We start from the raw sequence: 15,135 nt of genomic DNA, 5'->3' as shown, positions 1-15,135 counted from the left end.
ATAAAGTCGTGCGTAATTACACGTTTGTGTAATTCTAGGAAAAGCGAACTCTGTAATGCTTTTTTATCTGTCTTATAGTTTATAACAATTCTTTTGTAATTTTTCTAATTAATTAGCAAATGCAAATGCAAATGCAAAATAGGAAATTCCGCGATTATATATTCAGAATGTCTCCGTAATTTCTTTTTATTTATGTTATTGATTTGTTCTGGTATTAGACTTAAATTAATTAACAAATCCTTATAAAAATACGGACATCCAGTATATATTTCGAAGAAAATTATTTCATTGTTATCTCTACCACAATACACAAATGACACAATTACTCTCTTTCGCTTTATATATATATATATATATATATATATATATATATATATATAAATCTATTTGTTTTTCTCAATATATCTAGAACACAATATGCGTTTATTAAATATATAACTATAAAACAACAATTGTTAAAAAAATATTAACAATAAAATCAATTATATAATGTACATTATTTCTGTATGATAAAAAAATGTATTTTTTATTTTCTCAATGTTTCATTATAATAAAACGTGCAAACGTCGTATCTTTTTCTTTTCCAGATTATTTCATCCAGTGTCTGGATTTTTATTCCGGATGCATTTGCACGTCTCGACGGATGCAGACAGGCAGGTGCCACAGATGCAACAATGCAGTTCAGTGCAATGATGCGGCGGATTGTATGCTCATCATCGAGATTACACATCATCACCTCGATCAGTGGTGAATCGGTGCGCATCGCACGATCCGATCTCGATGTGATCGATGTAGTATCGTACGGTACCTCGTGTCGCAAAGATTTACAGTGTTACACACATCTCCGCAAATATGTAGCCTCAAGGAGCTCGAACATCGGAAGCTGATACTATAACGATTCCGACAGGAATCCAAGTAGTGTATAAAAATCATAGCAGGAACCCTCAACAATCTCGAGAAGATGGTGAATGGAAGATTCTTCATCGAGGTAAAATTTTATTAAAAGTGGGCCACTGTACAGTTTGTTAAGTTATTTTCATTGAGATAAGTTGTGAGAAAAATCGAAGACTTGGACACTTTTTGCTCATCGCTGTCTAATAGTGAGGAAAATCCGTGTGTCGATAAGACAAGACGGGGTGCTGTGATGGCGAAGCCAATGACAGGTTGCAATATATATAGTATCCTTCAGAATTTTATTTACGAAGAAATGCCCTTCTCTTAACGCGAAGTCTTATTTTCTCAAAAGCTTGATATAATAGCGAGATGAACTTATTTAAAATATTCCTCATAAACACGAAATAAATACACACAGATATTATTATTAAAAATGTAATAATAATGATTCATGGTGTATTGCAAGTTCGATTAATACAAAATATAAAATATTTGTGAAATACTTTTAACAATTTTATGTATGATAAATGTTCGAGTAAATTATTAAAATATTTCCACTATTCACCAAAGTATCTGAAAATGTACTGTGCCTTTTAATTGATGAACTCTAATTGCTTCGGTTTATCACAATTAATTTGAGATATTTTATAAATCTAATCTGTATTGTTTCGATAAAATATTTTCACTATATATAATATTAATTTTTATTGTAAACGTTATTTCTCTCAGAAAACAAAAGCCATAATCAACATCGTTAAATAGTAAACTGATACTGAATATTAATAAATATCACAGAAAATTCAGCATGCTTCGCCATTGCAAAAGGAATTATATGTTTAACGCAATATAAAATATGATGTAGAAAATAATTAACTGCAAACAATAAATCATTATTAATCAAATTAAATCTCTCAATTTGCTTAAAACGATGAGAATCAGTCTGCTTTTTAAATTTTAAAAACAAAAAAAGAAAATCTTTAAATGTATATTCTGATATACATGGAAATTTAAAAAAAGGAAATTTAATAAACAGAGAAATTTTTGTTTATTTTTGTTAATTACTATTTTTATGTGTTTTCAAATTTTATGTAGAGAATGAACTTTTTTCCTTCAATTATTTTCTATATATTAGTCATAATACATGGAATACATGTAGTCATTTTATATCAACAATTTCAAGTAAAATTAAATATGTTTGATTAAAATTTTTTTACACAAAATTAGTCGTTTCCTTTTTAATAGAAGATAAAAATTTTAAACGCGAGGAAAGAAAAATGTCAAAAATCTGCTGATGCTTTCATATTTCAGATGATAACTTTTGAACGGATAGTGATATTCAATTTTCTTGCTAATTTTATTTTTTATTTTGTGATGCTTTTTCATTTTTAATTAAGTTTTCAGTGCGCTTTAACGTTAAAATATTAAAAGTCGTTTTAACTATAAAAGTATGTAATACATACAAAAAGGATTAATTAATTAATGTTTACATGACCTTTGAATTACGATTTGTATGACTGCTTTTTGAAAAAATAAAGACATTTACGTCGCGACTCAAATATCGGAAGTAAACACAGCGACGCAACTATCGGCTTATTCGAGCATAATCATTACGTCGTTAAATAATTGAGAAGGACCTTCAAACGCGTCCTAGTTGCGAAAAGACGTTTCTCTGTACCATCCTTTTCCCTCATTCTCTTTCTTCCTCTCTTACTCTATTTCGTAATTTCATTCCGCGGAACTCCCTTTAGAAGTGCTTCTGCACTCAAAATACTGCTGTGAATTATTTGTGCGCCACTCGCTGCATCACGCCAAAACGAAGCAAAAGAGAGTAGAAAGAAGCATGGAAGAGAAACCAGATGAGTTGCATACATGTGGAAGAACGTAAACGAAACTAACGAACATGCGCGATTTTACGCTCGACCGGATAAACTTGCAGAACCTTGTTATAACTTTCAGGCAATAGGTCAAGTTCGAAAAAAACGATAAAGATGTACTGACATAAATGTAACTGTGCAGGGTGTCCTGAAAGTGTACAGTGGTATCTGAGATTCAATCTTCGTAATTCACGTGAAAAGAGTGCAATAAAAATCTGCGAAGAAATTACGATAAAAAAGATAAATCGTTTCATTTAACAAGAAAAGTATAATATACTAAACAAAAATGAATATCTCTTTCAATCTAAAAATAACTAAGTAAATATAAATGGTATTATATAATAAATAATGTAGAATATAATATATTAATTTATAATTTCAGCATATCTATCATATTTAATATTGAGGATACTATATTATAGATAATTGTATTAATTTTACCAGATTTAATTTTACCAGTTTGATAAATCATTTAGAAAACAAATTTATAATTTTCAATAAAACTTATAATGATTATTAACGATTTTAAAGTAGAAACTTTGAAAAATTAAAAATGTTATGTAACGAATCAAGCAATATTTATTCATTACTTTGACAATTCATGGCCGGTTTACTGCTCGCTAATGATTCGTTTTTGTTTTTAAATCAGATAGCAAATCGGCTGCTGGAAACGCGTTAATTATCATGGTGATGTACGTTTCATTTAAAAAAAGTGCCATACAATCGACATGTGCAGCCAGTTAATAAAAACACACACGAGCAAAATAATCTCGTGACGCAGCTCAATGGCTATCAACACTTTGATAATCTCCAATGCATACAGACTCGCGATTGACGCATAAAATCAGTGCGTTTTTATTCAATGCATATCCTTGCATTTGACGTTAAGTCTATCTATATATTTTTGAATGAGAAATTTATTGCACGCGAACAGAGAGATATTTTCAAATTATTTTTTGGAAACTTAAAAAATGTTAAATTCTCACTTTGAAAAAACTTTTCCAGTTAGCTACATTATGTTAATAAATGATACAGAAATGAAAATTTTTTCGTGGAAAAGTAAAACTAGAAGTAGAGAAATAAATATTTTGTTAATGGAGTCTCTTTGGGAGAAGTGCATGTACTGCGTAACAAGCACAGATTTGTATGGTACTTTTCACAGTATAAAAAGTACTACCTCTCTCTCTCTCTCTCTCTCTCTCTCTCTCTCTCTCTCTCTCTCTCTCTCTCTCTCTCTCTCGCTTGCAGCGCGTTCAGGACACCATGTACAGAATATGAAAGAGGATGGGTCCAATTTGGATACAGCCGAGGAGGATATTTCTCTTTTTGCGTCGAGGAAATGCCCGTCCTCTTTTCTCTTCTTTTTGTTAGTTATCTTACTGCAATATGCCATATTTCTTTACTATTCAAAGCAGACTATTCAATATTCGCGATACGTATTGACGTAAGTGCCAAGAAGAATTCGTTACTTGTTTGCTAAAAAGCAGCCAAAGACTCGACCTAGTTAACAGAAAGGCGTGCAATTTTTCGCACAAGTGGTCTGGCCTGTAGCCTTTCACGGAATATTTAATTGCATTTGAAATACATTTTTTTTCTACTAGAAAGCGCATTTTGTCATTTTATAAGAGAATACCTTTAACTGAAGGCGATGAAGCCAATAATCGATTTGTTTTTATATAGCGACAAAATGTTCTGAATCGCGATATAAATTAATCTTTGAGAAGACTTCTTTTGGAAATATTTCATCGAAAATTCATGATTTTAAGTCGCTTTTAAATCTTAATGATTTTAATGAAAAGAGCGAACTCGAATCTACTTGTAATTGATTTTTAAAATAATTGATTCTCTCTTCTTAGCTATTGCAAAATTTATACTACAATATTATAAGCTTATTTTCTTATCAATAATAATTGTATAAAAAACAATTTATTTTAATTGATAAGATTTTCTGTACTTTGTATTATTATATAATTATTATAATTAAAAATATTTTGTTTTTCATGAAGAAATATATATATGTTAAATACGTTAGGAGAAATGTAAAAAAATAATCAAATCTTTATAATTTGTTTCTAAGTTTCCCTGATAAAGATTATAAGAATGTGTATATGTGTTATTTCACGATAATTATTTAATCAAGATTGCAAATTCGACAGACAATTTTACGAAAAAAATTAAAATTAAAAACAAATAATATGGAACATTTTTCAAATTGGACCATTCTTCTTATGTGTTATTGCATTACTTATCGAAATTAAATTATTGTACATCGGATTACCAAGAAACTTGTGATGTGTGGAAACGTATCAAACGAATCGCGGCGTACGTTAAGAGAAGTTTTATCTATATATATTCATAATATATTATATATATGTATATACATATACATATACACGCATATAAATATTTAGTATATGTATATACATACATATATATGTATATTAATATAGACTCAATCACGATAAGATATATTTTTATATGTAAATATGGCGTTTTTCTTCTTGTTATCTTATTAATATTTTGTGGAGATATGGTAGACAGAAAAGTAATAAAAAATCTCAATCGGAGATTTACGAAGTGGCGAAAACATGGCCGTCAAGAGAGTCGTAAGTCGTACATTTTCCCACACGAGAGAAGATTATGAGCAACGTGCGAGGTGAGAACAGAAATGTTTGATGTCCTGCAGTTATATCCTGTGATTATTATTAGGCACGATCGGTACTTCTTCTTTTGTTCATTATTCACTTGTTGATCAGTAGATTAATTAGGCTTGTCTACCACAATAATCAAGAATAAGTATCGTAACAATGTTTCAAATATAACTTTTCAACGATTCTAAGATTATTGGGCGGAGAGAATTTCCGTGGAACTTATTACTGCCACTAGAGAGTATATTTAACAGAAAAAAAGACAAAGGGAGAGAGAGAGAGAGAGAAAGAGAAGGAGGGAGGAATATTAAAGTCTAAATTAAATTGCAATCAATAGTTGCTTGTTATTATATTATATGTTTTATGATGTGAAACTAAATTTCAACAAAATCGAAACTCTTTACACAATTTGCTCGAAATACAAAATAGTTAAAAATATTTCAAAAATTATTGGCCATAAAAAGATTAATAAAAATGTACATTTTAATGAGAATTATTATCGTATCATATTTTAAAGTAAAATTTTTATATATGTTATTTTACTATTTATTATTTTAATAAAAATATAGCAGCATATAAAAAATACAGAAATAATAAAGTTGTGCTTTGCCTGTCTACCAGGCAAAATATTGTAATGCTTAATAATATTTTAAGGCATACAGAGAACAGAAAAATTGTATCATAAAAATTATACCTTAATATTTAATTTTTTAAATTTCTATTTAATTTTCCATTACACAGTACCTATGACGTTTTAAGCAATTCTCTTTCTCTTCAATGCATTTACTAAACAGTTTGGACATTGATATCTCGGAGGAGCGAAACGCTTGAACGCATATGCATCATGTAAATAACTTCATTAATAATAGATGAACCGCTAGCTCGATATAATGCTGATCTTGTCAGATTTCCTAAGATCTAATTATTCGATAGAATTACCTTATAGGGTGTCGTTGTAAGGATTAATCGTTTTGCAACGAGAAATCCTGATACGAGTCGCAGCCAATTCTCTCTTATCACCGGTATCGTTCCGAACCCTAGATCATCCTTATCAACCACCGTTTCACACTGCCATGTTATCAGTCGAACGTACCAATCGTGCCTAACACTGTTATACGGCAGTTATACGTATATATGTAGAGCGAATTTTTCATATGCGATGTGTAGATGCTCCAAAAGAATCGAACGAAGAATGCTTGTCTTGAACGTCTGGAGATATCAAAAGCGATATTTATAGCACGTTATATACAGTATTCAAATATCTTTGAGAAGAATTCGCATTCTACGATAGACGAAAAATATGTGAGAATAATCCTTTATGGAATATCTCGACAATCAATTGGCCGAGAAATATTTAATATTCTGTTGAAAGTAATCCCGCGTATCGAAAGTGTAGACGAGTAAACGAAATTACTATCGGAAACTTGTATAATATCTCTGATGAATAATAGCGAGAATAAAACGTTTATTTCGTGTCAAGTTAATTTAGAAATATTACGTAATAAATACATTACAACATTTATTGTAATAAATTGAATTTATAAAACATATATAGATTGACATTTAAACTTGCATTTTTAATGCGTTTATATTATTTGAAGAATCTGGAATTCTTAAAAATTCTTAAAAATTCTCGTTAAAAATGTGAACAAAAATTTAAACTACTCGTCACAAAGCCTAACTTAAAGCTTAAAGCTTAAAAGCTCTACAGAATATTTTTCATCAAAAAGTCAAATCAAATAATCTGTCGTCAGTGAAAGATGAAACATTTTAATTTGAAAAGTTTGTACAGTTGAGGGATTTCACTTATATTTACAATATCACGTCGACGAGTTTACTTTGTACTTAAATCAGTCGCACATCATATTGCGATATCCGCTTAAAACGTAACTATGAAGATAAAAAGAAAGAAAAAAAAAGAAAAAAAGAGTAAAACCCGTGAGCCAATTTGGATGAAGGAAATTTCAGCTATTTCGCAGTTGGTCGGTTACAGTAAAACGAATTTCCCAATCGATTACTGCTGTCTTCTTTTTTTTCCTTTTATCTTCTTCAATCTGTTCACTTCTCTGCGCAAATTGCGATGGAAAAAGTTGGTCGCATTCGTGTATATAGCTTAAATAATATTAGTGCCCATTTCAAAATTTGGAGCAATCGCAACCGCAACTTAGATCGAGATGTGCATCTTGCACTGATAAAATTACCCCGACTTTGCTCTCGAGGATCTGTTATTTTAAATTTTCTGATCTGATTCTCTTGATACATTTTTAATTAAATGTTAAATTAAATTTGAGCACTATAATTTTATGAAAAATCGGACTAGCAGATCAATCTTAATAAACTTTAGCTTTTGATAAAGAGTTAATAAATTAATTTATACATGTATATAGCAAATAGTTTTTAATAAAACAATCAGATATATCAATTTCTTAATATATCATTATCTTAATAATTTTTTTTTACTTGAAAGAGAAAATTGAACTTGTGATCTTTTGTCACGCTTTATGCTATGCTATGCAATAGTTTAACGCCAATGGAAACTGCTTTACCGAACGTTTTATCTAGAAGTAACAGCTGTCACGCTATACGATATAAATATGCATGTCAGTCATTCAGTTTTCAAAACTCGTTATATATATATATAAAAATAGAAAATAGGAAAAAAAGAAAAAAAAATAGTAAAAGTCTTTTATAGAAATTGGCGTAGAGAAAACTTTGAAAGCAGAGCAGACAGCTCAATCGCGAAAATTCTCAGTTTGCAGAGCTCTCGAGAGCAAACTACGCATGTGCGCAGTCAAGCTCGTGATAAATCCTACAGTTCCGACGACTGCCCGGTTTTTCGCCGCACGTTCTACTTCCGTAGCGTGTAAAAAAATCTGACAAAGGCTGACAAAGTTTGGACGACGCGATCCGACGATCGTCGACCTTGCGCCAACGCAACGAACTGGCCGATCCGGGTCACTTTTTGACCAGCTGCAATTGCACATTCTTTTCGCGGTTTCGTTGACCTGCACACGATCTCCCTCTGTCGCTCGCATTTTTCTCGAATACCTTTCGCGAGACGAATTTTGATCGTAGAATCAAGTTTTACGCGATGCCAATTTGAAAGTGCTATCGACCGGAAAGAAGTCGATTGAAATGTTTATTACGAAAAATACATGTAAAACGTCGTGCGTGGGTGAAAGATATAAAAAAACCTTTAACTTTTAAAACGATTTAAATAAATACAATTTTGATAGGGCAATTTATATATTAATTTTCTCTCGCGCAACTATAAATTTTATATAATTAATATAAATTTTTTTAAATTAGATTTAATTAAATTAAGTGAAATAAAATTTAAGAGAGATGTCTGTGCGCGCGCGTTAAGTTAATAAAAAATTAAGCGAGAAATCTAATTACAGGTTCCTTTTGAACAAACATATAACAAACGTCGACGGACGAGAGAAACATTTCTATATGAATATGAACACTAGCGAATCTGCGAAATGCATTTTGGCTCACTCAGTCTTGTTTCGTCTCATCCATCCCGAGTCGAGCACTGAAATTTTAAGTCCTCAATTACGTTGACGCGAAAGTCGACGAAGTTTCTCTGTACATACAAGTGTCATATGGGAACTGTCATTGCAAACGGATGCATCGGACGCATCAACGGGAGTTGCATAACATTCTGGAGGACGCGAGCATCGTAAACAAGATGATCCTACGTTATAATAGAGACTGTGTTCGCGTCGCGAAAACTTTATGACATAGAATTGAAATGGCATCGCGATGAAGATCCATCGAGCTCGAGAGCCTTCTCATATCGGATATGCATCTTCATGATTTTATAACTTGCAATCGTTTCGGCTCTAAGATTCTTCTAATTCAAACTGCGTGATAAGTATATATATTTATATATATCATTATCATATAAATGACGTTTTGACGTAATTGGTGATTTTAACTTTCCGATACGCGGATATTTCTCATTGGGGGATGTTACAAGTTTATCAAATATATGATACCTACTTAATATATCTATTATAATAATTATTATTCCTTTTTTATTGTAAATTTTAAGGATATGCATGTGTGTATAAAGACACAAATAATGAGAACGATATATTACTTTCATTTGTGTAAATATTTTTTTCTTTCGTACAATTGTGCTTAAAACATTGGAAATCAGGAAAACATCATAAAGAATATTTGTTAAAGAATTTGGATGTTATAAAATTATTATAGCTATTAATATATTAAAAGAAATAATTATTACTTAATGTTTGCAATAAGAAACTGAAAGCCTATTGTGCTCTTTAGAATGAAAAACGTAGAAACTATTTTGAATATTATTGTCTTGTTATATATAAATAATATTTTATCATGTGTTATATTAATCAAACTGTTATAAGTAATATGTGATTATTTATATTTAAGAAAAATATGAGAAAAGAAATTATATGTATACGAGTATTCATTATATTAATACGTGTATTGAAATTACAAATTTTATTATATTTAAGTTTGTAATGGTCAACTATCTATGATGAACCAAAAATATAACAAAGATATGAAATATATAATATGCACGACAAAAAATAATTGATTTTCAATGACTGTTTAATTTTTATAATATTTATATATGAGAAACACGTACATCAAACATCGATAAAGCGACAGAGACCTGGCACGTTGCTCGAATCAGTAAAGGACCGATATAAACTAGTCATAAGTTGTATAACTGTTTATATATAAACCCGTACTCTCAGATATGTTAATATTTAAGTAATATATTAAGATCCCTCGCACTTACATCACCGCTGTAAATTATGAGTCGAGAATTAATCAACGTGCCCACGATCAAACGGGGCGCATTCACTTCAAAGCTGTATATGTAAAGCAATTGTGGGTTATTAAATAAACAGTTTGGAAGCACACAAGCATGCGCATTTCAAGAATGTTTTATCCCAATCCGAGCAGATGACGATATTAAATAGATGCGATTGAATTGCTAAGTAGATAAAAATATGTGCGCGTATATTACCACACATTGTTTAAATGATTATTATCACGTAAAACATCATTACTTTAATCTTTTCTAGAAAAAAGTTATTATTATATACATCGCAAATTTTTGAGAAAGTTTAAATTTTTAACTTAAAAATGATTAAACCAAATAAAATAATTATTATTTTACTTGAATAAAGAGATATCTGTTCTCTATGTCAAAGATATATTTCATCTTTTTGTGCTTTCAGGATTGATAAAAATACTGGTGTATATTCGAATATCTTACAAAAAATGTTTGTGAATTGTTTATTTTTGTAAATATTGTAAACGGAAAGCAAGATTTTCTCTGACACTCTTTTAATGAAAAATCTATAATTTTTTACTTACTACATTTAATTAGTGTTTTATTTGCGTGCATGTGTAGGATGCATATGCTAATTAAATTAATTTTTTACTAGCCATCGATCGTATTTACTTTCTGATGTTATGTACCTTCGTCGTGTATTAATATCACGACAGCTACGCGACATGACAATGAAAAAAAAGCGAGTTTAAATTCATGATCCATATATATCATGAAGTTCATTTCTTGTTTAAGAGAGTCATTAACTCTTTTTATCTACAAGTATTCAAATTACTATATCTCAAAACATCCATTTTTCTTTCAATATTATTATTATAATGTTTTTAAATAATCTTTAATAAACATATATCTAAAAGAGAGCTGCGCACAATATGTTTTCAACGCATAATAACATAAAAAATATATATAATATTAAAAAATTCATTTTTTTATGTGACAAAAGTGAACAAAGATTTTATTTCATAAAACGCGTATCATGACACTCTGTCACAATTTTATATAAGACACCTCTCCCTATGTAACTATGTTCGTAAAGTACATACGTAAAGTCCGTCCGTTTAAGAGCAAGGCTGCTTAATACAGCCGGTAACGGATTACGCACGAATGTGCGCATCGCAACAACGGTGACGTCGAGTGCACTCGAGGACAATGCAAATCGTTGACGGGAAAGGATGAGGGATGATAAATATTCACCGACTAAAATACTTGTCGATTAATCAAACGCGGAAGAATGCAGATACACCTGGCATCGCTCCGGCATCATGCGGCCGTCGCCATTGTTCCGCTGCTTCTCTAATTGCTGGGATTTGTTCGGCAAAAATGCGTGATCAAAATCAAGCGAGAAAAATCAAAGATCCTTTAAATATCGCTTTATCATCAAATTACCATAAAATTAAATATTTCCATCTCTCACGAGTAAATGTCTTTGGTAAAACTGTATATTATATAAAATTAAATGTCTTAATGACTCTTTAATTTATCATCTGTGATATTAATCACATCATTATAAAATGTAATAATCATAAATTATTAAATGATATAACGTACAATCTTATTTCTGTAAGTTTTCACTAGCTTTGAGTTTCTAAGGGCGTATATATTTTTTAATAATACGTAATGAAAAATATAATATAATAAAATTAGAATTTCTTGTAGTTATATACATATATAATAAGCAAGCAAACGCAAAATCGAATGCAGAAGAATACAGTTGAATTATATTTTTAAAACAAATTTTCGTAATAAATTCTCGTTTCAAGTGAATGTATATACTTCAAAAAAGTGCATTCCCGCAGTAGCACAATATTGTTGAACTTTTTGTACAAAACTTGGGGATACGCGAATATAAAGTCGCCAAACGCACAAACGACAGACAAATTGTTGGTCCGTAAAATATTTAGTAAGCCATCGTAAATCGCGCAGAGAGATTTCTCTCTCACACCCATAAATGGCTAACCGTGTGACGCAACTATTTGCACGCCATGTGTACTAAAAATAAAACGGCTTTTAAATCCAAATATCAAACTTTCGGCTTGGCGCACAAAAAAATGGCAATGTTGAAATAATACGATATTGATTTTCTACTCTATTCTTATTTTTATATAAACAACAAATTTTAATTTTTTCTGCAAATAAGTATTTTACATCTTCATGTTTGCTCATCTGATAAACTTATAGCACTTTTCAAATATTTATAAGACAGATTTTAGGAGAAATACATGTTATTCAACTTGCAAATACGATTCAAGGAAACTGCCTATTAAGTATGTGTTTTCCGATTTATGTCAAACTTATCAAATTAATAATTCAATTTGCGCTAATCGTTTTACTAATAGATACATTTGAAATTAAACATCCGATATTATCTGTAGATCGTACATTTCTCTGCATATAATAATCGCGATTAGTTTATCATGTTAATTTAAATTTATGTTGAATATTAAATTTTAAAACCATTAGAAAACAGGCTGTATAAAGATAAATAAAAATCAATTCAATAATGCAATACAATTCTATTAATAAACAAGAGAATTATAAATTAATTACGGATTAATTAAAAGCCCAAATAATTTACAGACAAAAAAGTGGAAACAATTTCCGGATCATTCTGCATACGCAGACATTCATAAAAAATTAAAATTGTGGCTTTTGATCGTGAGCCGACGGCTTACATAATATCGCGATTGCGTAATCCACACTTAATTATGCATGCAAAATAGCAATGCAAAATAATCCAAGCATTTTATACGCTTGTAAATCGCATATTCAACTTGTTATACGTTACAATATAACAATATTTGACATATTAGATTTTCGAATCTCTAAGTTTTATCTTTTATTGCGTTCTTTAATACTTTCTTCTCATCTGTATTTTCTTTTACAATTTTTTTATATTCAATTTTATACATTTTTATAACTAATCCTTCAATTGTAATCTCATGGAGATAAAATTTCTTGATATGAATCTTTTTTCTCTCTTGTAACACAAATTAGATGAAAAATAAAATTTTATCATCTACTAGAGCAACGAAGCGCGGAAAAATAATTTTCATTTATTTAAAAACGCGGCTTAAGTTTACTATCGCCGGGGCCTCAATTTTATTATACAGTAATATGAAAATTTATGCATTTAAAAATCCAAACGGAACACAAAGTACCATAAACGAGAGAGAGAGAGAGAGAGCAAGAAAAGGCGCAGCGGAATGCGAACGACAGTCGAATGCAGAAGAATCTCGACTCTGTATTCCAGACGAAAAATAAAGCAACACGGTGGTTGTGCCGGGGTCGCGGATCGCATAACGGCATTATATCGAGTTCATTTGAATTCCGGACGCGTCACGTCGAATATAAAAAAAAAAAAGCCGAAATTAAATCTGGCGCATTCGATGCACCGCGTTGCCCGCGTTCCCGCTGTATTATTCCACAATTTCATCCCTCTCGGGCTACTCCTTCTCGACTCTTTCTCTCCCTCATGGACGAGAGTGGTGGATTTATGGTGGTCGGTTAAGGGCGGAATAAAAGCGAGCCTCTCGCCGGCTGCTCGTATTCGGCCACTCATAGTTCTCGTCCTAACGTTTATCGCTCGCACTTTGGCCCACGAGGACCCACTATTTTTTCAATTGGCTGTAAAATCGATCTTGCCGTAGTAAGATAACGAGGACAGATTTAAAAGAGTCCTTACTACCAACTACACGCTATAATTTTCTTCATTCTAATTTCCTACGTTTATTCGAAAATTACAAAATGATTAGGTTTTCAGAAACTTTTTTCAATTCTATATAATCGTATGTACCTTTTATTACACTGTTGATCAATAATTGCGACTATCGCAATATCAACATTTTATTGCCGGTTAGGTAAACACAGTTGATTGAAATTTTTTACTAATTTTCAAATTTCTCCAAATTTTGTTTTTTCATTAACACAGTTTACCTTTTACGTAAACTGCAGTCAAACATTTGCCTTTCCCAATTTGATGATAATTAGGTATACAATTATTATTGAAAAAAATAATGTTTTGGTTTTTTCGTGGATTTAAATGTTTTTATTTCTTACGCAAATGATCCGGGACGCGAAATAATGTGTGTCTTTAACAGACATCGTTAAAATAAGAGTCGGCGCGTTTAATGTCGGATCAGGGAATCAACTTGAACAGGAACGTGAAAAGTTTATGTGAAAACGAAACGGAATCACGAGCAAGACTCGCGATCCTTCGCGCCGTGATTTGGAGTCGTTTTCACACGAGATAAAGTGCCGATCGATATGTCCTGGTCGTAGAAAGATTTACGTTCCGCGAGGCATCCATAAAATCGACACCCTCTCACACCCGGAAGCATCTAATCGGAGTATTTAAGATCGAATCCTCAGCAAGATTCCGCTACCTTCATGCATCCTATTTTTCTTCCTTCATTCGCGATTTCGAAATAAAATATTCGTACTTATATAAAAACAAATCATTAATTATATAGGTATTATGTTAGGAATAATACATATCGCACTCTGAGCTTAATTGAATTTCTATGGAAAATTAAATTCGCGCCCCGCGTAAATTAATTATTAATAGGCCGTAAGCTCTCGTCAGATGCCTTAATTATAAAATAATCCTTTGTGATTTTATGTTGCGCTAGATACTTTATTAAAACGGCGAAGGTTTTAATGAAATTTTAATGGAAAGTTTAGATAAAAAAGATACACTTATTAATGTACTAAAACATCAATACTGGAAAAATATTATAAGCAGTTTTTAATTTACGTATGAGAGATAAATTTTTGTCATGTTAAACTTGTGTATATTATCATACATAAGCGATGTATGCATATGTGTGTATGTATTGAATTTATATTCATTTATTATATCGAATTAAAT

General features: G+C 30.7%; 1 protein-coding gene across 2 annotated transcripts in view; it reads left to right on the top strand.

The window, feature by feature from the left end:
• LOC114936101 (uncharacterized) overlaps window positions 1-4,651 on the top strand; it is a 243,057-nt gene extending 238,406 nt beyond the window's left edge. For both annotated transcript variants that reach the window (XM_029309126.2, XM_029309128.2), the window contains exon 11: window positions 588-4,651. The gene's annotated coding sequence lies outside the window, so the exon portion shown is untranslated. The remainder of the gene's footprint in view (window positions 1-587) is intronic.
• Window positions 4,652-15,135: the final 10,484 nt, after the last annotated feature.

This window comes from Nylanderia fulva, unplaced genomic scaffold, assembly GCF_048542155.1.
Source record: "Nylanderia fulva isolate GAGA-0341 unplaced genomic scaffold, ASM4854215v1 Scaffold19, whole genome shotgun sequence".
Lineage (NCBI taxonomy): Eukaryota > Metazoa > Arthropoda > Insecta > Hymenoptera > Formicidae > Nylanderia > Nylanderia fulva.
The sequence above is the reverse complement of the archived record's forward strand: the minus strand, read 5'-3'. Positions and strand labels throughout refer to the sequence as shown.